The sequence below is a fragment of the Anguilla anguilla genome, chromosome 7, assembly GCF_013347855.1.
Source record: "Anguilla anguilla isolate fAngAng1 chromosome 7, fAngAng1.pri, whole genome shotgun sequence".
In the NCBI taxonomy this organism is placed as follows: Eukaryota; Metazoa; Chordata; class Actinopteri; order Anguilliformes; family Anguillidae; genus Anguilla; species Anguilla anguilla.
The window spans coordinates 34,118,661-34,144,030 of NC_049207.1; the positions used below are offsets into that span (position 1 = coordinate 34,118,661).

General features: G+C 40.1%; 1 long non-coding RNA gene across 2 annotated transcripts; it reads right to left on the reverse strand.

Annotated features, from left to right (window-relative positions):
* Positions 1-79: 79 nt before the first annotated feature.
* LOC118231466 lies at positions 80-25,258 on the reverse strand. Of its 2 annotated transcripts, XR_004766070.1 has the most exons (4): positions 25,215-25,258; positions 3,009-3,134; positions 691-836; positions 82-320 (listed from the first exon to the last, which is right to left on the reverse strand). It is a non-coding gene; the product is annotated as an uncharacterized LOC118231466 (long non-coding RNA). The 2 variants fall into 2 exon arrangements; XR_004766069.1 differs by having other exon boundaries at positions 80-836.
* Positions 25,259-25,370: the final 112 nt, after the last annotated feature.

The following is a 25,370-nucleotide window of genomic DNA, read 5'->3' on the forward strand; positions in this document are numbered from 1 at the left end:
ATGTGACAGTGCTACCGCGTTTTGTCCTCAGCCACTTGAATGGTTCTTGGTCGTGGTCAGTCTTGCAGTGGTGTGCATGCAAACAAGACAAGCGTTGTTTTGGTGTTATCAAGAACATTTATTTGTGTCTAGTTGATTGTAGCAGTATAAGGAGTGGAGAGACTTGTCTCTCTTATACAAGCTTCTTTTCAATGAGGAAGTCTTTCAAACGCATTCATCTGCCAGACGCCGACGGTGAGAAGAATAGCAGTTTGTAGAATAGCCCCCACAAATATTTCCGTTGCTTTTTTCACTTATTTGACGAAACGTCTCTCCCGCTCCTAAAGAAACAGATGGATTTTCAGTGATAGTTAGTTTGGATGGCTACAGTTTACAGAGTGTAGGCGTCATAGGAAAAGTATGTATAGGTCTGGATTTGAAACGAATTATTGAAATCCATTTGCAGTTCTAGCTAGATGGAGAAATGAAAAGCAGGTTTGAACTGTGGGTGACATTGATGTTGATATTGCAGTGAGATCAAAACCAGGGCAAAGACACATGCGACTATAGGGATAAACATGCCAACAGTAAGGAACAATATGTATTCTGTGCTATTTTGGTTTTGTCCTCCATTATTTGTAAAATTGATATGGCCATATGCTGTTGTATTTTTATCATAAGCTCAGCTTTATCACAGTATCCACATGCTACCCGCTGGAAGTTCTGCTGCTGCTGATGTACAGCATTTGGTCGATTATATGCTGCAGACTGTACTCCATGGTTTTAACTGTGTCTTTCGCTTTAGCAGTGCCTGGGTCCATGGTGTGTTCTCCCATTTGAACATCCAGGTGCAGACGCTGAAAAACAGATGAAAATATTATTTTATATGAGACAACATACATTTGTATATGGGTGGTTCTTAGACTACAAGCACTTTCATGTCCTTTGGTCATATTTTTAAAAATTCATATAATTTTGTACAATTCCCTCTCTCTTTGTTAAATTAACAATAAAACCATCTTAGAAACTTTTTACCATGTGGTCCATTATGATTTTTTCTTACTTTTCAACAGCCTTATAGGCTTCAATATCACTGTTTTGCCCTTGTCCCACACCAAGGACTTTTAAAATTAAACAATGAAAATAAGTGTAAAAATATAATTTATATGAAAACATTTAATGTTCCTGAACAAAGTAATACTCAAATAATAAAAAAACATTTTAGTATTTAATGTGAGACAGTTGTCAATATTATTTTTTACACAAAATATAGTTGTCACACAGTATCACCATCATTTCCACCACAGCAATGTAATTTCCCTTTAAAAAGTCTGTATGAGAGATTGTTTAGGTGGTTGTTAAGGAACTAGACAGTGGCAATGGAGCACATGTTTGATATGGAGGAGATGTGCATTTTCATGTACAGCTATTGAAAAAAAAACCAAGGTAAATATTGCTTGAACAGACAATATTTTTATTGTATGTCATTTCCAAACATGCTGTACCTTCATGGAAGTTTGTAAGAGGATAGATTTTTTAAGTTAAATAAGTGTATTTTGCATGCATCATATGCTAGCTATCAATCAAAGCTAATATGTCAAGCTACCTTGAAGTTTTTCACAAAATACTGTAGAAATGTCATTTCCACCACAGTCGTTTCCACCACACTTCCCTCTGTGGTGGAAAAGACAAGAGTGTGGTGGAAATGAGAAAGGCATTGTGTTAACACATAAACCCAAGCTATCTATGTTGATAAGGCACAAATATGGATTGTAAAAATAGATATGTGTAATACTATGTTTATATATTAATTAAATCCAGAAACCGCAATGTTTCAGGATGGAGGAAGCTTGCCCCTCAACCAGCACATCACATCCTAACACATCCCACAATTTAGGTCTGCAGCACATTCCGGACTTACACAAGGGCTTATAGGTCAGTGGTATGCCGTCAATTATGAACGGAGATGTGTACCTGGGCATCATTCAAGATATTGATGGTTACAGCGGTGCTCTTGTTAAAACAATGAGCCGCATAGGTAACAATTGGTCTATAGGTAACAATCGATTCTATTGGCCAGAGAGAGATGACATCATCTGGTATCAATCCGTGAAAGTAATAGGACTTATCCCTGAGCCTGAACCAGTGACCAAACGGCACCAGTGTCAGTCTGGAAAGAAATTTGTCAAACCCTTGATTAGATTTGGCCTTTAATCACATTCAGACATTCACACACACATGTGCCGCACGTACATACACGCACACGCACACACACATATGTGTCAGCCACACAACTGTTTATAATGGGCCAGACTAGAGTGCTCAGAATGCTTAAGTCCAAAGATGTACTATCATTTTGAATCATCTTCTGCATAATGGAATACTGGGATACATGCACACACCCACACACACACACACACACAAATTAGATAAACTTATGAGACTGTGGTAAGTGTGATTTGAACAAGTTTTTTTAATAAGTTCACAAGGACAAAAGTGCTCCTAGTTGAAGAAACCCCCTATATATGCTTGGTGGCATGGGCTTTGAACGAATATAATAATTAATATCATTTCCAGTGAGTTAAGTTACAGGTTATTAGCTCCATTGGAGGCAAACATCTTTGTCCAAATTGAAAACTGAATGCACGTTGCTAGAACTCCCAAGACTTACAGTAATGTAAACAGGGATTCCCAGACCCTCACTCTTCCACAAGGCCTTGGTTCAGGTAACTTGCAATCATAGCCTATTAATGCTGAATTGATGTCCAAATCTTTGGTCTGTGTAGCACAGTGGGTAAGGAACTGGGCTGTAACCGAAAGGTCACAAGTTCGATTCCCGGGTAGGGCACTGCCGTTGTACCCTTTGAGCAAGGTACTTATTCGAAATTGCTTCAGTATATATCCAGCTGTATAAATGGATACAATGTAAAAATGCTATGTAAGTCGCTCTGGATAAGAGCGTCTGCTAAATGCCTGTAATGTAATTATTGTTATCTTATTATCAAGGACGTTGAGTAGCTGAAACTCACCAGCCTGTCCCCAGCAAAGACTGCAAAGCGTGTGGAGTGGACTGCATACACAGGAAGTGTGGCCAGAGGACATGTGCTGTAAATGTGAATTTTCCCTTTCGGCCATATCTTTTAGACATCAATTGTCTGCAAATAAATAAAAATCCAGTTATTTAGCCCACATTGTACAGTATTATCTCATGAAAAACATGTTTTCCATGTACAAAAATGCCAAGTTACTCACACATTACAAAGCACTATCTATAACTCATTCATTCAAACTGGCAAAATCTAGGCCTGCCCATTAAATGTATTGTATCAAATGACGCCAAGTTACGTACTACAAACAATACAGGCTGTCTTGGCCTCACCGGAATTGAAGAAGCTGTATTCCAAAGCAATGCTACCCAATGTTTCCTAAATTGGTTTCAAGTCACTTCGCCCTGTGTTTTTTAATTTGGACCATCTCACAATGTCGTCATTCAAACTTTGTGTCACATCAAAGTGTCACATAACTAAAATTGCCTCATGCAAAACATTTAAATAAATGTCTGTTTGTAAATGTAAATGTTTACATGCTGCGAGGGAAATGTCCCCATGGGGATAATGAAGTATTTTATGTATGTATGGATAATATTTATTTTACTTACGGTATTTATTGTAAGTAGCAAATATACAGAACATTTAGTAAAATGAACTTGACCAAGCAAGAATAAACATATGTTTTCTGGAGGAATATGCTTCTGCAGTTTTGTACATTCATTTAAATGTCTGAGGCAAGTTAGTTATGTGACACTTTGGTGTGACACAAAGGGTCAGAATGTACATAAATTAATATTTTTAAGGATGAGAGTCTGTAGCTGTTGTGGTTATTTCTGTGGGGGAACCCTGAAAAGTACCAAACTCTTGGTGCTGTACAGGTATGGGGCATTCCCACCAAGGCGTAACTTGGCTGGATGGCATACCTGCCATCCCAGTGCTGAGCCATTGCTAAACAGAGTAGAATCATCAGATTTTGCAGCATGGCGGTGAATGGAGCTTCATGCTATAACATGATCATCAAAGTCAATTTCAAATATTTACAAGTAGCTGGATTATTACTTTCATTGTTACACAACCTATAATGTTTATAATGAATTCATAGTTATAAGCCGACACGCAGTTTTCACAATTCCTGACATTTAATCACAGTAAACATTACCTGTCTTAGGTCAGTTAGGATCACAACTTTACTTTAAGAATGTGAAATGTCAGAATAATAGTAGAGAGAATGATTATTCAGCTTTATTTCTTTCATCACATTCCCAGTGGGTCAGAAGTTTACATACACTCTTAGTATTTGGTAGCATTGCCTCTAAATTGTTTAACTTGGGTCAAATGTTTCGGGTAGCCTTCACAAGCTTCTCACAATAAGTTTCTGGAATTTTGGCCCATTCCTCCTGACAGAACTGGTGTAACTGAGTCAGGTTTGTAGGCCTCCTTGCTCGCACATGCTTTTTCAGTTATGCCCACAAATTTTCGATTGAGGTCACGACTTTGTGATGGCCACTCCAATATCTTGACTTTGTCTTTAAGCCATTTTGCCACAACTTTGGAAGTATGCTTTGGGTCATTATCCATTTGGTAGAGTCATTTGTGACCAAGCTTTACCTTCCTGGCTGATGTCTTGTGATGTTGCTTCAATATATCCACATAAATTTCCTTCCTCATGATGCCATCTATTTTATGAAGTGCACCAGTCCCTCCTACAGCAAAGCACCCCCACAACATGATGCTGCCACCCCCGTGCTTCACGGTTGAGATGGTGTTCTTCGGCTTGCAAGCCTCACCCTTTTTCCTCCAAACATAACGGTGCTCATTATGGCCAAACTGTTCAATTTTTGTTTCATCAGATCAGAGGACATTTCTCCAAAAAGTAAGATCTTTGCCCCCATGTGCAGTTGCAAACTGTAGTCTGGCTTTTTTATGGCAGTTTTGGAGTAGTGGCTTCTTCCTTGCTGAGCAGCCTTGTAGGTTATGTCAATATCAGACTTCGTTTTACTGTGGATATAGATACTTTTGTACCTGTTCCCGCCAGCATCTTCACAAGGTCCTTTGCTGTTGTTCTGGGATTGATTTACACTTTTTGCCACCAAAGCATGTTCATCTCTAGGAGACAGAACGCATCTCCTTCCTGAGTGGTATGACGGCTGTGTGGTCCCATGGTGTTTATACTTGCGTACTATTGTTTGTACAGACGAACGTGGTCCCTTCAGGCGTTTGGAAATTGCTCCCAAGGATGAACCAGACTTGTGGAGGTCCACAATTTTCTTTCTGAGGTCTTGGCTGATTTCTTTTGATTTTCCCATGATGTCAAGCAAACAGGCACTGAGTTTGAAGGTAGGCCTTAAAATCCACAGGTACACCTCCAATTGACTCAAATAATGTCAATTAGCCTATCAGAAGTTTCTAAAGCCATGACATCATTTTCTGGAATTTTCCAAGCTGTTTAAAGGCACAGTCAACTTAGTGTATGTAAACTTCTGACCGACTGAATTGTGATATAGTGAATTAAAAGTGAAATAATCTGTCTGTAACAATTGTTGGAAAAATTACTTGTGTTAAGCACAAAATAGATGTCCTAATTGACTTGCAAACACTATAGTTTGCTAACATGAAATCTGTGGAGTGGTTAAAAATGAGTTTTAATGACTTCAACCTAAGTGTATGTAAACTTCCGACTTCAACTGTATATATGGATTTCCGGATCAATGCATCATTTCTCTATGGAGAAAATTAATGGGAGTTTCACATGACGGTCTCTGTCACAGTCAGTTATTTTGTTAACAGCAAGCTAGTACTGCTGCAAACGTTAGTTACGTCACAGCTAGCCCGGCGGCTTTTCAAGCTGGTCAAAGCAAGCCAGCAAAGAAAATTAAAGGAGGTATACCTTAAGGAAATTACTAACAAAAACAGCAACAACAACCTGCTTGATTGGTTGTGTCTGACACGCACTTCCTGTTTGTGGTGGAAAAAGTGAAGGGAAGGAGTCCGGTGTTTGGAAAAGTTTGTTACAGCATTGTATTGTGCTTTCAACTGTGTATCTGATGTTAGTTTGTGTATTTTTTTTTTTTGTTGTTTTTTTTTTTTTTTAAGCCTCATATTATAAGTAAGGTAAGATGGTTTTGCTCCGAAGGTGAAATCTTTGTCGCCATTAGGGGATGGGGGGGACTTCCAGTTTTTTCCTCCCTTAAGCATTTGTGTAGCAAACTAGCCAGTTAAATAATTCGGCCACCTTCTTTCTGACCTGAGATTTTTTTAGTGGTTTTCAACTTCCCAGGAGAAAATATTATTGTAGTTAGATAGTTTGCCCTTATTGTTACATGTTAACATTAGCTGTAGTTTATTATAATCTGATTTCAGGTAAATTTTGTATTCTGTTCTGAGATATAATTAAAATATTTCCTAGTACAAGGGTTCCTTCAGTCATTGCTATTTAATAAAAAACAAAACTAGCTAAGTTTGTTGATTATAACTCGAGTGATTCTACACCTGTAGTTCTTTTTCGTGTTATTTATTTAACACTAAACCTCTTGCGCACAAGCCAAATCTGCCCAATCCTCGCCCATTTAAGGGGTACCTATTTAAACCTTTATAACTCCAGATGTGAGCATCACAGAGACCTGGAAAATGAAGCAGGACATTTGTACCTTTTACAATACTAACTAAGATTAGTTTATATTCTTAATTTGGGAAGAAATAAAGTGCCACAAGTGTAATTGACTAGGTAAAAATCTAAAATGAATTTGCTCTTTAGTAATGCAATCAGAGAGATATTGAGAGATCCCCATATATAAAACAGGTTAAACTATACATGGCCCGAATCAAAAACTCCATGACCTTAATCTAAGGGTGGATATGCAGAACTCCTAAAACATCTATGAAGCAAAAAATAAGCAGTGTACCCCAGTGTCTCCAAATCTATCCAAAATGTCTAAATTATGCATTGCTGTAAATCACAACATAATCATGTATTTCACTACAAATCAACTGTTTTGACTCAAGAAACTCCCCCTTGCTTCATTTTAAAGTGGGAATTACAAGCTTTTCATAAGTACAGTGGTCTAAAATATCTAGGGGTCCAGAAACAAAATTCCTCCAAAAATGAATAAAATGCTTTATAATTTGTCCATTATAAAGCATATGAATGTACCCCTTATGAATGTTTAAGATGAAACATTAATGTCAGATTAAAATAATGCAAAAACATTATCACACAATGTGGTACAGTACCTAAATTTGTAATAATTAGTTCTTGTATGTTTTTCTGTACTCTACAGTATGTAGGCTAATGTTTTCTTGAATGGGGCGACATTAAAACAATATTCAGCTGTCCACCACATTTTGTTCCAACTCACATCACATCCGGTGTATGAAACACAAATCCTACTGAACTACCAAGGAACGCTTACGTTACAGTGTGAAATATGCTCATTATAAAATACCACTGACCTATTTAAAGTCACTCAATTTCAAAAATAACATATATAACAAATATTTTGAGCAGTAACACATAGAATTCTTATCTATGTTCAGTAGAAAGCGACAGAGTCAGGGAATCAATGCTGTTGTTTTCCCCTTATGACTTAGTCCAGAAAACAGTATCAGTTGAGTCTATCAGCAAACATAGCCATGCTCTGAAGTTCTCAAGAATAATAATATTTTCCAAGAAATGACAAAACTCATCGATAACGTTTCGCTGGGTGCTGTGCTGTAAAACTCTATTCTAAATGTAAAATTACACATACACAAAAATATAAATGCAACACAATTTCGAAGATTTTATTGAGTTCACAGGTAATAAACTTAAATCAGTCAACTGAAATAGATTCATTAAGCACTTATTGATTTCATGTGATTGGGGATACAGATGTGCATTTGTTAGTCACAGATTCCCCAAAAAAGAAGATACCATGAAATGAACAGAATACCGATCAGTATCTTGTGTGACCACCATTTGCCTCATGCAGCACGACACATCTCTTTCGCATTGAATTGATAAAATTGGTGATTGTAGCCTGTGGAATATTGTCCCACTCCTCTTCAATAGCTGTACGAAGTTGTTGGATATTGGTGGGAACTGGAACACGCGGCAGAACTGGGACATTTTCAGCTTTGAGGAATTGTGTACAGATCATTGCACCATGGGGCCATGCATTGTCATGCTGAAACATGAGGTGATGGTGGTGGATGAATGGCACAGCAATGGGCCTCAGGATCTCATCACAATATCTCTGTGCACTCAAATTGCCATGGATAAAATGCACTTGAGTTCTCTGCCCATACCAACACTCCACCACCACCATGGGCCACTCTGTTCACAACGTTGACATCAGCAAACGCTCACCAGTGGCGACTGGTGAACTGAAAATTGGTGGGCACAGAACTTTCCTTTAAACTAATCATTGATCTCAACCGATTTTCATTAATTTTCCTTTATTATCAAGCGTGCCAATAATCGGACGAATCAAATGGCAATTATTAAGTAGCCTAACACGCAGCGTCTTCATTCCGTGTTAGGGGGATTCAATCATAAATTCAATTTATCTGTTAAAAATCCATTTTAATCACCAAGTAGTCTACACTTAATAAACAAGATACACCAGTCTGTTATCTACCGTGTTAGCTTTCAGAATAACCAGCAAAAACCAAAACCTGCACTTCAAGATTGTTTACAATCTACACATTGCAGATATTTGCCATGAATACAAGTGCGGAGAAAGAAATATATGTATCTGCAAATAATGTTGATTAATAATGTGCACAATTTTGTACTGCAAATGAAAACAAATGTAGGCTATAAGGCCTAGGCTACTCCCTAAAACTGCCTATTTGGGGAGAGCTGGCTATATATGATAGTATTGAGTAGCCTATTTTGTGGATTAATTGTATTGATACTCAAGGAAAAACGGGAAGTTTCTGCCACTGCTTAGTGATTAAAACAGATTTTTCTAAATCGCATTTATCATTTAATCTCCCTAACACAATGCGAAGAAGCTGTGTGTCACTTTCCAATTAATTAGTCAGATCATTTGCATGCTTGTTAATCACTGAAAATTAATTAAAACAGTTTGAGATCAATGATTAGTTTGATCAATGATTAGTTTAAAGGAAAGTTCTGTGCCCCACCAATTTTCAGCTCACCAGTCGCCGCTGCCGCCCACCCACCCGACGCCATACACGCTGCCTGCCATCTTCTCTGTACAGCTGAAACCGTGATTCATCAGTTCTGCAGCATGCCAGTGGCCATCGAAGGTGAGCTTTTGCCCACTCACGTCGATTGTGACGCCAAACTGCAGATCAATCAAGACCCCAGTGAGGACGTCGAGCACACAGATGAGCTTCCCTGAGCTGATTTCTGACAGTTGTGCAGAAATTCTACGGTTGTGTAAACCAACTGTTTCATCAGCTGTCCGTGTAGCTGGCCTCAGACGATCCCACGGGTGAAGAAGTCAGATGTGGCGGTCCTGGGCTGGCGTGGTTACATGTGGTCTGTGCTTGTGAGGCCTGTTGGACGAACATCCAAAATCTCTGAAATGAGTCAACTTACGGTGGAGAATGAACACCTGTTACTCTGGCAACAGCTCTACAGGACATTCCTGTAGTCAGCATGCCAATTGCATGCTTTCTTAACTCTTGAGGCATCTGTGACATGGTGTTGAACAACAAAAAACTCAACATTTTAGGGTGGCCTTTTATTGACCCCATCATAAGGAACACCTGTGTAGTGATCATGGCTTTTAATCAGCATCTTGATATGCCACACCTGTGCAGGAGATGGATTATCTTGACAAAGGAGAAATGCTAGTTAACAGTGATATAAACAAATTTGTGGGCAAAATTCGAGAGAAATAAGATCTTTGTGCACATAGAACAAATCTTTGAGGTATTATTTAAACGCATTAAAAATGGCTGCAAAAATAAAAGGTTTGCATTTATATTTTTGTTCAGTCTACTTCGTTAGAAAGCTTATACGGTCACCTACTGAATAAATTAAGTGTCAATCGATCCAGGTTGTACTAAAAACGGCGTAAACAACATGTGGTATTACGCAGAGCTATTTTGGAAAGGACCCAGGCGTAACAAATGTGTATATTTCACAAATATATTGTTGAAGACAATAAATGACCACTGAACATTGAAAGGAATATCTTTACGTTTAAAACCATTTATTTATTTATTCCATTTTTATTCACAGATATTGATAGTAAAATGCCACAATATAATTCTACTATAATTCCTCTAGTTTATTTCAGTGTTCAGTGAGCAACATTTTTCACGGCTGTCAAGGCATACCTTCGGCTATTGTTGGCTTTATCTTGTTGCTATGATGGAATACAAATTTTTAGTGGTGAAAGAATGATTTATGGATGCCCAGATAGATACTATTGTCCAGTGTGTCGTGGGTGTGGGGTGTAGTTGCAGATGAGAATGTGGGGAGGGGGGTGCTTGGTAAATGGAGGACAGGTGCGACAACGGTGGCGATTAGAAACTCTTCGGCACAGTCCTGAATCGTCTAGTAATAAGCTAGATCACAGAGTTTGAGTTTTAAACTCATAATTTGGCTGCAGGAGCACTGAACGCCTGAGTTGAACAATCTCAAGACGTCGGAGTCATGGCTACTAGGGGTCTACACCAACAAGTTAATGTTAGATAGTTAATAGGTATTTATTTATTTATTTTATTTTCCTCTCCGGTTTCTCTTACTAATTGTCTGGAGCCACCCACACGGGGGCTTGGTGCTTCGGCAGTATCTTACTCTAGACATAGGGTGATAGGGGATAAAAATGTGGTCAAAGCCACGTGAGGGTTGCAGGATAATTGTGCTTCTGGAAAGCGAGTTCATCTGCCACCATTGCCAAACTGGTTGAGGACCTTGAGAGCAAGATTCTTGCTCTTGAGGGCCAGCTTGCTGGACTTCTCAGTTCGCAACTGGTAGAGTTCCAGGAACTGAGTAGCTTGTCCTTTAAGGAATTGGTGTGCATGCCACAGCTGGGAAGGGGGGAAATCCAGAGCAGGCAGGGAGAGATAGTTGGGTGATAGTGGGGCGCAGGCTCAGAAAAGGGCATTTCCACCACACTTGGGCGACATCTCCAGAGGTTGTGGTTTCCAACTGATTCCAGCCCTTGCAGGAATTGCATCTGGCTCTTGATTCTGTGAGTGGGAGGACTGATGAGCCACTGGGCTCCCAGATGGCCACATCCTCCCAGAAAAGGTAGCTAGTGATAGAGGTGGACTCAATTATTAGGGGGTAGACAGCATAGTCTGTTTGCACAAAAAGGAATCACGTACGGTGTGTTGCCTGCCTGGTGCCCAGGTAAGAGATCTCCTGGAGCGTGTGGACAAACTCCTGGCGCTACCGAGAGCAGGAGAGTCTAGCTCCCGAAAACCAGTAGCGGGGTCCCGCTTCCATTTTCGCTTCCATTTCTTACCAATTGTGTGCTCCGCCCCGTCCATTTCTTACCAATAGAAATCTCCCCGTCTCTCCGGTCCATTTCTTACCAATCGGGACTCGTTCAGCTCGTCCATTTCTTACCAATCAAATCTCCCCTTTTCTGCAGCTCCATTTCTTACCAATCGGGACTCATCATGCTCGTCCATTTCTTGCCAATCTTTCTTGCGGCAACGCAGCTTTTAAACGATGACAGCGACAGCGCGCAAGAATGCAGCAGAATATTGCATTATAATCAAGGTAAGAAATGAAATGAAATTGTTAAATGGTCAAGAGGAAAACCCAGCTAACGGTCGTTTGATAGCAGCAGAGACGATGTACTTTTATTCTGCCGTCTCTGATAGTAATTTAGCTGGATTAGGTAGCTAAAATTATATTAATGTCTAGCTAGCTAACGGAAATTTACCTGAAAGATCAGGTAAATTAGCCACATGATGTAATTATCAATGTGTTATCTATTATTATGATGTTCTGTGGAGCAATGACATAGCAATGACATAGTCATAGAAAGTCGTAGTTGCATTATATAATAAACATAGACTGATAAAATTCCTTGGACTGACAGTGATTCCCTGTTAAGTTGACATGAGCTGGCTATAAATCAAGTCAGATCACCTTCTGCAGCTCCTGCTCTTTCTGTCCCCACTGCAGTGATCTCACACATATCCTCCCCACAGCCAACACTGAATTTAGGAATGGTAATGGCCTACCATCTTTTAATTTTCCTAGTGCTGATCTCTTTACTTATTTTTTTTTTACCACGACAGCAACTTAACTACAATGTTTTGTTTTATTTGGAATGGTTCTTTTCCCTTTTTTTATATCCCCCTATTCTCATCACATGTCATTCTCTCCCAGTTTGTAAAAGCTTGACCTGGTGGGACACATAATTCTGCTGCAATGCCAAACCTTAATTTGGCCAAGAAGTCTGGTCAGGTTTGTTGGAGCACACATTTTTTAATTACATGGTTTTGTATTAAATGCAATTTATCTTTGGATCATATATTGATTAATTTATATATGATAATTGAAGCTATTGTGACATATTATGCAATGACATTAGCTGTTGTCTTTTGTGTGATTGTATTTGTATGTCTTCTCACTCCTAACACGTTTCCAGTCCACCTGGATTATTTTTCAACTGACAGTGCTTGTGTATGTGCGTTCATGCATGTACAGTGGGCTCCAGAATTATTGGCACCCTTAATAAAAATGAAGAAAAAAGGCTGCATATAATAAATGACACAGATAATAATCTATTATGTTATGTTCAAACATATACTATATATATGTGTGATGTTCTGTGTAAGGACCCACACGCAGACCAGGGAAATCCAAAAAACGTTGTCTTTAATCAGTCCGAGTTTCGAAGCCAGGTAGTCAGAGAGAGGACGGTGCCGAATCGAGTTTCCAAAAGAATAGTAAAAAGACAGGCAAAAAAGTCAAAAACCAGGAGATCAGAAATAGCGAAGGTACAAAGGGGCAGGCAAAAGAGAAGTCAAAGAAAAGCGAAGGTCGAACCAGAAGCAAACAAAACCAAAAGGGGCAGGCAAACTCAAAGTCGGGCAAAGGGGTGTCGCAGGAATCTCAATAAACAAAGGCTTACAAATAATCGGCACAATGAATATGATCAACGTTCTGACAGGGAACTGGTGGAAAAGACTGACATTTATACACTGGGGAAGGTAACAATCAAGGAGGGGTTACGTGAGTGAGGGCGGAGTAACAAACAACATCCAGGTGAAGAACATTAGGATAACTAATTAAATGACAGGGGACTGACAAAACGCGGACTGGAATCACATAGACAACAATGATAACAGACGGCCTGGGTTTAGCAGGTAAACACGTGCAGAGAGAGAGAGGTGCAGTTAGAGCAAGAGACAGGTGCAGGCAATTGCAGAACTCAGCGTTAGAGCAGGCTAGAAGAAAAGGGGCGGAGCTACAGCGCAGCATGGAAAAGGGGAGACTGGTTAATGTATTAGTATAGTGATCTAAACTATCAAAAACCCAAAACTAGTGTGTGTTAGTCCATTAGTAATATTCACATGTTAGTATATTAGTGAGGTTAGTACTTTACAATCTATAAGTTAGTAGGGATTAGTAGAAATTAGTAAAACTAGAAATCAGCAGGAAGAAAGTAAAGCGAGACTGGAAAGAAGGGGGGAAACCACGAAACCCGGAACCACCCGAATAGTGAAATCACACAAGTACAGGGGAGTGAAGCAGCTCAGGGAACACAGACACAGAGACAGTACTGGGGAGACAAGTGACCGGGAATACAGACTACAACAATATATTCATATATATATATATTCAAACATATAAAACTATATACTTTTATTTCAATACATTTACTTTCATGCTTCAATGGTTTTTTTATTAAGTAATCAAATTTTTTCTTGGAAGGGTGGCACGAAGACAGCCCTGACTGAGCACAATAAACAAATCAAGAATCTGGAGCTTACCAACCTCATTGGAATTATGACTGGAAGAGAGTGCTATTGTCAGATGAGACCAAAATTGAACGTTTTGGCCATACACACCATCAACACGTTTGGTGGCAAAAGAGGAATGCATACAGGAGAAGCACCTCATACCTACGGTCAAATATGGAGGTGGGTCATTGATATTTTGGAGATGTTTTGCTGGCAGTGGTCCCGGGGCACTATTTTAAATCAATGGCACAATGAATTAAACAAAGTACCAGGAAATGTTGGCAGAAAATGTGGCTGTCTCTGCTAAGAAGCTAGGACTAGGTCATAGGTAGATTGTCCAGCAGGACAATGACTCCAAGCATACATCAAGATCTAAACAGAAATGCTTACGTGAAATCAACATCCATGTTTTCCAATGGCCTTCTCAGTCTCCAGACTTAAATTCCATCAAAAACCTGTGGTCTGAACTGAAGGGGAGGGGGGGGGGGGGGGGGTCCATAAGCGTAAACCCAAAGATATCAATGATTCTGAAAAGTTCTACATGGAGCAATGGTCAAAAATCCCTCCAAATGTGTTCTCTAAACTTATCACAAATTATAGGAAAAGACTCATGGCTGTCATCTTTGCCAGGGGTGGTTCACAATGCATTAAACCAGGGGTGCCAATAATTGTGGAACCTGTTTTTTGGGGAAATATTTTTTTTTAATTTTTATTTTTTATTTTATTTTTTCTTTGGTTGATTACAATGAATCATTAATCACACAGTAGTTTACACATGTTGGAAAATAAAGCTTATGTCAATAACTGTATTATTTTTTAGTTTAGCCATTTTTTTTAGCATTTGTTTTTTGTGCATATTTATCAAGGGTGCCAATAATTCTGGAGCCCACTGTATGTGTGTGTTTTTCACACTGTCTACATATGCCCTATACTCAGGGGTTAAATTGGGATTTGGGAGGTGGGTGGACCCTGAGAGCCGGTGGCAGGTGGGTGAAAAAAGGTACAAACCAATGAATGTCTCAGCTCAAAATAGTTGTATCTTTGATGTATTGTGCACATAATTGTAATTAAGGAAAACAATGTTTTAAAAAGAATGTATACTATTTATGCAAGCTTTTACATAATATATTTCAAGTTTATTGAGTGTCATTAATGTTGAGAATTTTTTTTACCCACGAAAATAATCGGTCATCCTCCTCTTGTCCTCACTTTCTTCCTCCTTTATCCATCTTTCTTAAACTGGTGAGGCGTAAAACTTTCCTTTAAACTAATCATTGATCTCAAACTGTTTTAATGAATTTTCAGTGATTAACAAGCATGCAAACATCTGACTAATCAATTGGAAAGGGACACAGCTTTTTCGCATTGTGTTAGGGAGATTAAATGATAAATGCGATTTAGAAAAATCCATTTTAATCACTAAGCAGTGGCGGAATCTTCCCCTGATTTTCCTTGAGTATCAATACAATTAATCCACAAAATGGGCTACTCAATACTATCATATATAGCCAGCTCTCCCCAATAGGCAGTTTTAGCAAGTAGCCTAGGCCATATAGCCTACATTTATTTTTATTTGCAGTACAAAATTGTGCACATTTTTTATTAACATTATTTGCGGATACATGCACTTCTTTCTCCGCACTCGTATTCATGGCAAATATCTGCAATGCGTAGGCTAGATTGTAAACAAAATTGAAGTGCAGGTTTTGTTTTTGCTGGTTATTCTGAGAGCTAACACAGTAGATAACAGACTGGTGTATCGTGTTTGTTAAGTGTAGACTACTTGGTGATTAAAACAGATTTTTAACGGATAAATTGATTTTATGATTTAATCCCCCTAACACGGTATGAAGACGCTGTGTGTTAGGCTACTTGCCATTTGATTAATTCAATCGTTGGCACGCTTGATTATAAAGAAAATTACTAATGAAAACAGGTTGAGATCAATGATTAGTTTAAAGGAAGGTTTTGCGCCCCACCAATTTTCAGCTCACCAGTCGCCACTGAATAAAACGTTATGTATGTGGGAAATATTCAATCCTAGCTTAGCTGCTGACCAGCAACCAGCTGATTTTGCTTAACAAAATCATTCAGTGTCTCACCCAAGCCCCTGTGTTAGCTTTTGCAGATCCAACTAAGCCCTACATTCTGCATGTGGATGCAAGTCTGAATGGTCTAGGAGCTGTGCTAGAGAGAAATATGATGTACCTCATGTCAAAATGCTTGATTGATGCCCCGCCCCCTTGACCTTTTGACCTCTGATATGGTCCGGTTTTCTATGATGTACATATTGTCAAGATTTGATTGATCAGTTTGACCTTTTGACCTCTGATATGGTTTGGTTGGTGAGGGATAAGAGGAGGGGAAATGGTGGTTGTGGTTGCCAGATGGTGAGGACAAAAAATAGAAAAAAAATAATAATAGAATAAATAAATTAAAATAAAATAAAAAATAATTAAAATGTTAAGAATGCTTGGTGTAACTAAACTCCTTGTGGGGCAATTGCTTGTGCAACTTGAAACATTTATTTATTCTTTACCAGTAAATCAAGCAATATGTGAGAATATGTATGTAACTAAGCTTTAAAGCAGTGGTTTCTACATTAGATCGAAGAAAACATCTCCAGGCAAGTATGCAGAGTCTTAACAAGCCGATAGGGTGCCGATTTAAGTGTGTGAAAAAAGCAAGGAATGGAACAACGTAAGCGGAATAAATAGCAATGTTGTTTAAAAGCATGGATTAGCAAAAGTGGGGAGAACAGGGTAAACGTTATGTTAAGCTGCGAAGAGAAATGCATGAAAAAGCAAGCGTGCAAAAGCGGTGTTATTGTGGAACGAATTGGGAGTGTTAAAGCGTTATAAGAGAGGTTTTTAAGAAAGCCAAAAGTAGAAAAAAGCACATGCGTTAGATACTTATCCCATTTCCTGCGACAAACAGCAGTGGTGCGTCTCTATGTAAGTAGATGTTCACAGCTGAAGTGCGAGAATGAAAATGACCACAGCGTCCCTGTAAGCAGGGCGGAGTTAGGGAGGAGACACCGTTACGTTAGAGCATCGCCACCAAAGTTTCGAAGGGCCCATCAATCGTCGGTGACATTTAGGATTTTGGGGTAGCCGAAGTGACACAAAGTGTAGATGGGTAGGATACATGTGGTAATTGCATTTACGTCTGGAGATGCATGCAGAAGGCGGGGTTGGGGTAGGACACAGACACGCACGCACACATACACACTCTTATTTAGTATTTTGGTCGTGCAAACAGGATTACGCCCACTTTTCAGAATGTGTATGAAGTCTATTGGTTTGGTTGGAAGCCGTAGCAAGGGTGTTGAAGATCTCTCAGCAACTGCTTTTGCACAAATTACGTTACCGTAAAAGAAAATGTCGGCTCTCCGAACACCCGAAGCGCCCGAGAAAGCCTTTGCGTCCCGCAGCAGAATCCCACGTGCACGGCGTCGTATACTCCACTAGGAGTGGCGGACGGGAAACGACCAAGGCTTTCGGTGCGGCTATTATTTCACCATTGATGACCAACACAGCAGCAAGGTGACACTTTTCAAGCTTTCAAACGCGGAGGTTGACAGCCCGTCAACGAAGGGAGTACGTCTGTACCTGTCAGACTGGCAGTTAATGAAAGACTGTTGCCAGCTCTTTGTGGACTCCTCCGATGAATATTTTGGCTTTGAGAGCAAAGTTAAAGGGGACATTTCTCAGCATGTAATCGAGGTCAGACTTTTGTGGACTGACCAGAACAAGCTAATCAAATTGGTGGAATATGATGGTGTTCCAGAACTGTGTAAAACCACTATGCCTGGTAGGCTACAATGCAAGCTGGGCGATATTGATCGAGAGATCATCAATTCTGTGACATTTCTATGGAAGGACTGGACTGATTTCATATTTCCAGAAATTGATGCAGTGTTTGAAGAGCTTCGGCAGCTTGAGACATTTAGATGTGTCAGAATGCAGCTTCAACACCGTTTTAAGGATAGGGCCTGTTACAACAAACCAACATCTGACATTATTCTGTTGTCTGTACATTTTCAAAATAAAATGTTCCTTTTGCAAATGATTATTTTTCAATAAATGTTTTGTCTTAAATAAAAAGCTATTTTTTAAAAATAAAATAAAAAAACAAAAACTTACAAGTGTCATCTTATATTGTTACTTAAAATGAGGGTGGAATATTTAACCATATATGGTCAAGCACACACACACAGACCTGCCCCCGACCACACCTTTAGCTACATGGTAGGTGGGGAGATGGTCCTTAAAAGCCACCAGATTTCAAAGTTTTCACAGTCAGCACCAGAACTTCCACCAAGGCTAAGACAATGTATAAACCCTTACGGACATCCGTGCTTTTCCAGCAGCCCAAGCCCTCAGAATCTTGGGGATATGACGACAAACCCCGGGATGCTTTCCCAGACCAACCGTTTGTTGCACCGCCATCAGCTGCAGCACCGGCAGCCTCAGCAGCAGCAGCAGCAATTGCTGCTGAAGATCTCGACAAAAACTGGTTGCAGGACCTGTGTTGTAAATTTGACAAAATGGACATTACCTATTCACCAGCAAAGCAATCAGATCAGGAAAAGAACAACGAGTCACCCGATACACCATGCTGCTGCAGGCATCATAAAGTCTTTAACAGCCTGCATTCTGGAGCATATTATTGAGAATGATTTGAAAAATGACTGTGTCAGCTGTGCTGTGAACCATCCCAGCCAGAGGCACCGCACATGTTTGCATGATCCTGAGGCCTACTACTTCACAAACAACTTTGACAAACTGACTGAAAAACTGAAGCAGCCCCGGTTGGCTGTCCTAATAGCCAAAGCTGCATCTTTGAGCCTTAAGCGTATACTCACCACAAATGTAACAGGATGTATCGCAGCTGTTGCAACATTGACAAGACATTTCTTCTGTATTGAATCTTCCTGAAGACAATAAATGCTATTGTTAAATACACTCACTATGCTATTATATCTAAAAAAAAGTGGTACACGATAGGAGGATTTTAAGGTGATTTTCGTGATCAGCAGCCCAAAATTCATAAAATACACCCAAAAGTGTTCAGGAAGCAAAATCTTCATTGTCCAGTGTTATTAGTAAAAATAGGCACATCAGCAGGTGCAGAAGTGAAAATGTTATTAATGGTGTCAAATAGGACTTTGGAGTTGCGTTTACTAGCGGAAATTAGGTTTCCAAAGTAAGAAGCCCTCGCAACCTTCACCATGTTATTAAAATCAGTTAAAAGATCTTTATAATAGAGATGGTGAACCTGGAGTTTAGTTGATTTCCACAGTCGCTCTACCCTCCGACATTTACCCCGGAAACAACGAATTTCCTCATTTAACCAGGGGGAAGAATTGACTAAAGGAACACAGTCTCGTTTTAGTGGGAGCCACTTTATCCAAAACGGTGAAGTAATGTGTATTAAAGGAGTGGACCAGACAATCAACGTCAGCATGAGAGGACAACACTGTGCTAGGGTCAAAATCTGCAGAAAACTTCTCAGCTGAGAGGCAATGTATGATGCGAGAGCATCTTACACGTTTACTGGGCAGAGAGTCTATGTTAAAAGACAGGTTGAATAACACACATTCATGATCAGAGACATGCAGCTCCTCAGAGCAAATAGATTCAATATTTACACCAAGCATAAAAACAAGGTCCAAGGTATGACCCTTAATGTGAGTGGGACCAGACACGTGTTGAATAAAATTAAAAGACTCAGTGACATTAATAAAATTGGCAGCAAATCTACAAGAAACATTATCAATGTGAATATTAAAATCACCAACCATAATAACTCTGTCCAACTTAATGATGGAGGATAAGAAGACACTAAATTCAGACATAAACAAACTATTAAAACCAGGGGGTCGGTAGATTAAAATACAATAAAACGGATTTGAACGACCAACATTGGTTATCTGTAGTTCAAATGATGTAAAAGCCCCAATGCTCACCGTACGACTTAAAAAACAGTTCCGGTGGCGAGCCCTCCACCCCGGACTGAGGACCTGGGAGTGCTAATAAAAGAACAGTCTGGTGGGTACAGTTTGATTAATGGGTCTTGGTCCAAACTCCTTTGCCAAGTAGCAGTCAGAAACAGGAAATCCAGGCTGTGGCAAACAAGCCTGCCGCAGGCCACCGAAGTGGCTTTCCTAGAGGCCCTCGAGCACAGAGACACAGGGAGATGATGTTCCAACAGTCCACATTTATTTACGAGGGTTGGCAAGATGGTACAGCCAAATGAGCAGATGTAAAACACTGTCATGACAGAGAGGCTTCCCTGTGTGAGTGGGGATGGCAGATTTAAACTGTGTGCACTGATTGCCTCACTACGCACAGGTGCAGCCACTCCTGCTCCCGGGTCCAATTAGCCTGGCCAATTATCTAATTCTTAACCAATTATCCAATTGGCCAGGTCTAATTAGCTTGACCCAGGGCAGGTGTGGCTGCTTAAACCAGCCATCCCCACACCACACAGGCCTTTTGAGATTAATAAATCATTCAGTATAAAAGACTTATTTGCAATGGGGCGAGCATTTATCAGCGCCATCCTGAGGGGCTCAGACCCACTTCTAGCAACAGCAGAGGCCTGAGCCAAGGGGCGCAGGTTTTGAGGGTCTGATCCGCTGCGCACAGTGAAATGTCTCACTGGGGGGGAGGCCCTATTTGTGATGACAGTCTGGATAGGAAGATGAGCCATTAAAGGTGTTAATACCAGGAGGGACAGTAGGAGGGGCTAGCGCTGGAAACAGTGACATAGGGTTCCAACCACGGGGACTCCTGTGGAGCAAACTTTCTATGGTTGTAGAAGCTGCAACCTTCGGTTTTAAAAGCAGGGGTAGCTAGCGTCGCTAGCAGGGGGGACAATAGTCTGAAGTAATACAACCGGAATTGGAATAATTTTCGGTGAGGGAGTGCGGGATGTAAACAGTCAGTCATGTGGATAGGATGGAACAGCGTGCTGCAAATTAGCAGCTAGCATTTGGCTACCCAGCCTGTTGGGGTGGACTCCGTCAAATCTAAAAAAGGAGGAGCAGTTCCAAAACAAATTAAAATTGTCAACAAAACCTATGTTGTTCGCTCTGCAAGTGGACTGGAGCCAGGTGTAAAGGCTGAGGATTCGACTAAAACATGCTGCTCTCCCCATCGTGGGCAGGGGGCCGGAAATAAAAATTGTGTAAAAGACTTTACACAGTTGTTTAAAAACTTAAAAAGGTCGTTGAAATCCTTTTTGGTCAGCTCAGACTGCTGACAAGCTGTATCATTGGTTCCCACATGAACTATCACCCAGTTTATAGAAGACGGGAGTGATGGCATCAGCCGAAAGAGGCAATCTTCTTGGACTGCCCAAGAGCCACGTCTATAATGCTGGACAAAAGCAAGTCTTTTTTATCGAATTCATCCGAGAGCCGTCAGATGTCCTCCTCCAGGTCAGTAAACTTTTTGTTCCCTTTCTTTAGTAGCAGTTCATCCTCACCGAGCATAGTTCACATGGTTTTTATTTTGGTTATCTTAGCCACCAGGCTAAAAAACAATAAAAACACTGATAAAATAAAATGGAATAAAATGATGATAAAATAGAACTGCAGATAAAACCACAGGAGCTTACTGAGACATGTCTGCCAGGCCTCTACTGCAGCTATCTTCAGTTCCTGCTTGTTCTTGGGGTGTTTTGCCTTCAGAAAGTGAAATGGATTCAGGTCAGATGACTTGCCATTGCAGAACATTCCACTTCTTTGCCTTAAAAAAGTCTTGGGTTGCTTTCGCAGTATGCTTCAGGTCATTGCCCATCTGCACTGTGAAGTCCAATGAGTTTTGAAGCATTGGGCTGAACCTGAGCAGATAATATAGCCCTATACACTTCAGAATTCATCCTGCTGCTTTGGTCAGCAGTCACATCATCAATAAATACAAGGGAACCAGTTCCAGTGGCAGCCATACATGCCCACGCCATAACACTACCTCCACCATGCTTCACAGATGAGGTGGTATACTTTGGATAATGAACAGTTCCTTCCCTTCTCCATACTCTTCTATTCCCATCATTCTGGTACAAGTTGACCTTTGTCTCATCTGTCCATAGGATGTTGTTCCATAACTGTACAGGCTTTTTTAGATGTTTTTTTTTTTTAAACTCTAATCTGGTCTTCCTGTTTTTGAGGCTTACCAATGGTTTATATCTTGTGGTAAACCCTCTGTATTTACTCTGGTGAAGTCTTCTCTTGATTGTTGACTTTAACAGATACGCCTACCTCCTGGAGGGTGTTCTTGATCTGGTCAACTGTTGTGAAGGGTTTTTCTTCACCAGGGAAAGTATTCTTTTGTCATCCACCACAGTTGTTTTCCATGGTCTTCCAGGCCTTTTGGTGTCCCTGAGCTCACCAGTGCGTTCTTTCTTTTTAAGAATGTACCAAATAGTTGATTTGGCCACACCTAATGTTTTTGCTATCTCTCTGATTAGTTTTTTTTCAGCCTAATCATGGCTTGCTTCACTGACAGTGACTGCTCTTTGGACTTCATATTGAGAGTTAACAGCCAACAGATTCCAAATACAAATGCCTCACTTGAAATCAATTCTAGACCTTTTATCTGCTTACTTGTAAATTAAATAATGAGGAAATAACACACACCTGGCCATGGAACAGCTGAGCAGCCAATTGTCCAATTACCTTTGGTCCCTTAAAAAGGGGGGGACCACATATAAAAAGTGCTGTAATTCCTACACCGTTCACCCAATTTGGATGTAAATACCTTCAAATTAAACCTGAAGGTCTGCACTTTGAGCTCATATCCATAATTTAATTTCCTATATGCTGTGGTAGACAGCTAAAATAACAATAACTTTGTCAATGTCCAAATATTTATGGACCTGACTGTATACAGTCCCCTCCAAAAGTATTGGAACAGCAAGGTCAATTCCTTTGTTTTTGCTATACACTGAAGACAATTTAGTTTGAGGTCAAAAAATGTACATGAGATGACAGATCCGAATTTCAGCTTTTATTTTCTGGTATTTTTATCTAGATTTGTTAGATTGTAACAACTTAGAACATATCACCTTTTGTATCAGACAACCCAATTTTTAGGTGAGCAAAAGTATTGGAACATGTGACTGACAAGTGTTTCTTGTTGCCCTGATGTGTCCTGTTAGATTGATTGGTTAAACAATAAATAGTTCTGAATGTCTACTCTTGGTTTTAGCCTTGGGTTTTTCCTGTGAAAACTGCATTTGTGTTATAAAAGATAAACTAACATGAAGACCAGAGAGCTGTCTTTGGGAGAAAAGCAAGCTTAGAAAAGAGGGGAAATCAATCAGAGCCAGAATTGGGGATAGCTTGTACGACAACTTGGACTGTCCTCAAAAAGAAAGAAACCACTGGCGTACTGAGTAACAGATATCGAACAGGTTGACCAAGGAAAACAACAGCAGTTGATGACAGAAACATTGTGAAAGCTGTGAAGAAAAACCTCAAAACATCAGGCAGTGACATCACAAACAATCTCCACAGGACAGGGGTGAAGGTATCTCAATCAACCGTTCGAAGAAGACTTAGAGAGCAGCAATATAGAGGCTATACCACAAGATGCAAACCACTCATCAGTAGTAAGAATCGGAAGACGAGATTACAATTTTCAAAGAAGTACAGAGATGAGCCACAAAAGTTCTGGAACAAAGTTTTATGGACTGCAGAGACCAAGATTAACCTCTACCAAAGTGATGGAAAGGCCAAAGTGTGGAGACAGAAGGGATCTGCTCATGATCCAAAACATACAAGCTCATCTGTGAAGCACGGTGGAGGAAGCGTCATGGCTTGGGCTTGCACGGCTGCTTCTGGAGTGGGCTCACTAATCTTTATTGATGATGTAACTCATGATGGTAGCAGCAGGATGAATTCAGAAGTCTACAAAAACATTCTGTCTGCCAACTTACGGAGAAATGCGTCCGAACTAATTGGGAGGAACTTCATCATGCAGCAAGACACAAAAAAAAACACACTGCCAACACAACAAAGGATTTCATTAGGGAGAAAAAGTGGAAGGTTTTAGACTGGCCAAGTCAATCACCAGACCTTAACCCAATTGAGCATGCATTTCACCTCCTGAAGAGGAGATTGAAGGGTAAAACCCCCCGAAACAAACAACAACTGAAAGAGGCTGCAGTAAAAGCCTGGAAAAGCATCACAAAAGAAGAATGCAACAGTTTGGTGATGTCAATGGGTCGCAGGCTTGATGCAGTTATTGCAAGCAAGAGATATGCTACCAAATATTGTTTAGTGTTATTTGCTTTCATTTACTTAAATACTCTCTGTTCCAATACTTTTGCTCACCTAAAAATTGGGTGGTCTGATACCAAAGGTGCTATGTTCTAAGTAGTTTAACACATCTAGGTGTAAATACCAGGAAATAAAAGCTGAAATTCTGAACTCTTGTCTCATGTTCATCTTTTTATCTCAACCCAAAATGTATTCAGTGTATTGCAAAAACAAAGGAATTGGCCTTGCTGTTCCAATACTTTTGGAGGGGACTGAATATCAATGACTGTGACAGGCACATAGAAAGTGGGACGGAGTGTGGCACAGTGGGTAAGGAACTGCGCTTGTAACCGCAAGGTCGTAGGTTCGATTCCCGAGTAAGGACACTGCCGTTGTACCCTTGAGCAAGGTACTTAACCTGCATTGCTTCAGTATATATCCAGCTGTATAAATGGATACAATGTAGAGTGCTATGTAATAAAAGTTGTGTAAGTCGCTCTGGATAAGAGCGTCTGCTAAATGCCTGTAATGTAATGTAATGTAATGAAAGTACATTAGTCAAATTTGCAGATGATACAAAACTGTTTGGAATCTACTAAAGTAGATCCAGAAGTGGGCGGAAACCTGGCAAATGAAATTCAATATAGCCAAATGTAAAGTTCTGCATGTGGGAACATTAGACAGGATTACTTTATGGGAGGAACAAAATTAGAATGTGCTCAGTTTGAATACACAGATAGAGGACAGCTGATGGAATGTTTATTTGGCTTGTTACCAAGGCAGTGTACCAGCATTTCTCCTGCTTTGCTTTACACAGAAGAAATACCGGGTCAGGTATGGCTTTTTCCTATGTAATGAGGTGGGTCAGAGTCGGGTTGCTATGCATCTCTCATAAGGTTTTTGCATGTTTCGCCTGTTCAACTGTGTCTCACCCAATGTGTTTGTGTCTCACGTGGTTAGTCCCTCCATTTGTAGTGTGGGGTCCTCATAATTTTCTGCATGTCTCTCCTGGTGCATGTGTTTCTCACCTGGTGGTCTGGGTCTCTCACAGTGACGGTCAGACCAAGATGAGAGTATATATTTCAAAATTAACCTCTTAGCGCATTGCCCCTAGTGGTGGGCACGCCCGCGTGCCTAGATTACTAAAGTCAAACATTCGGTGCTACTGCAACCAACGTGTGAGA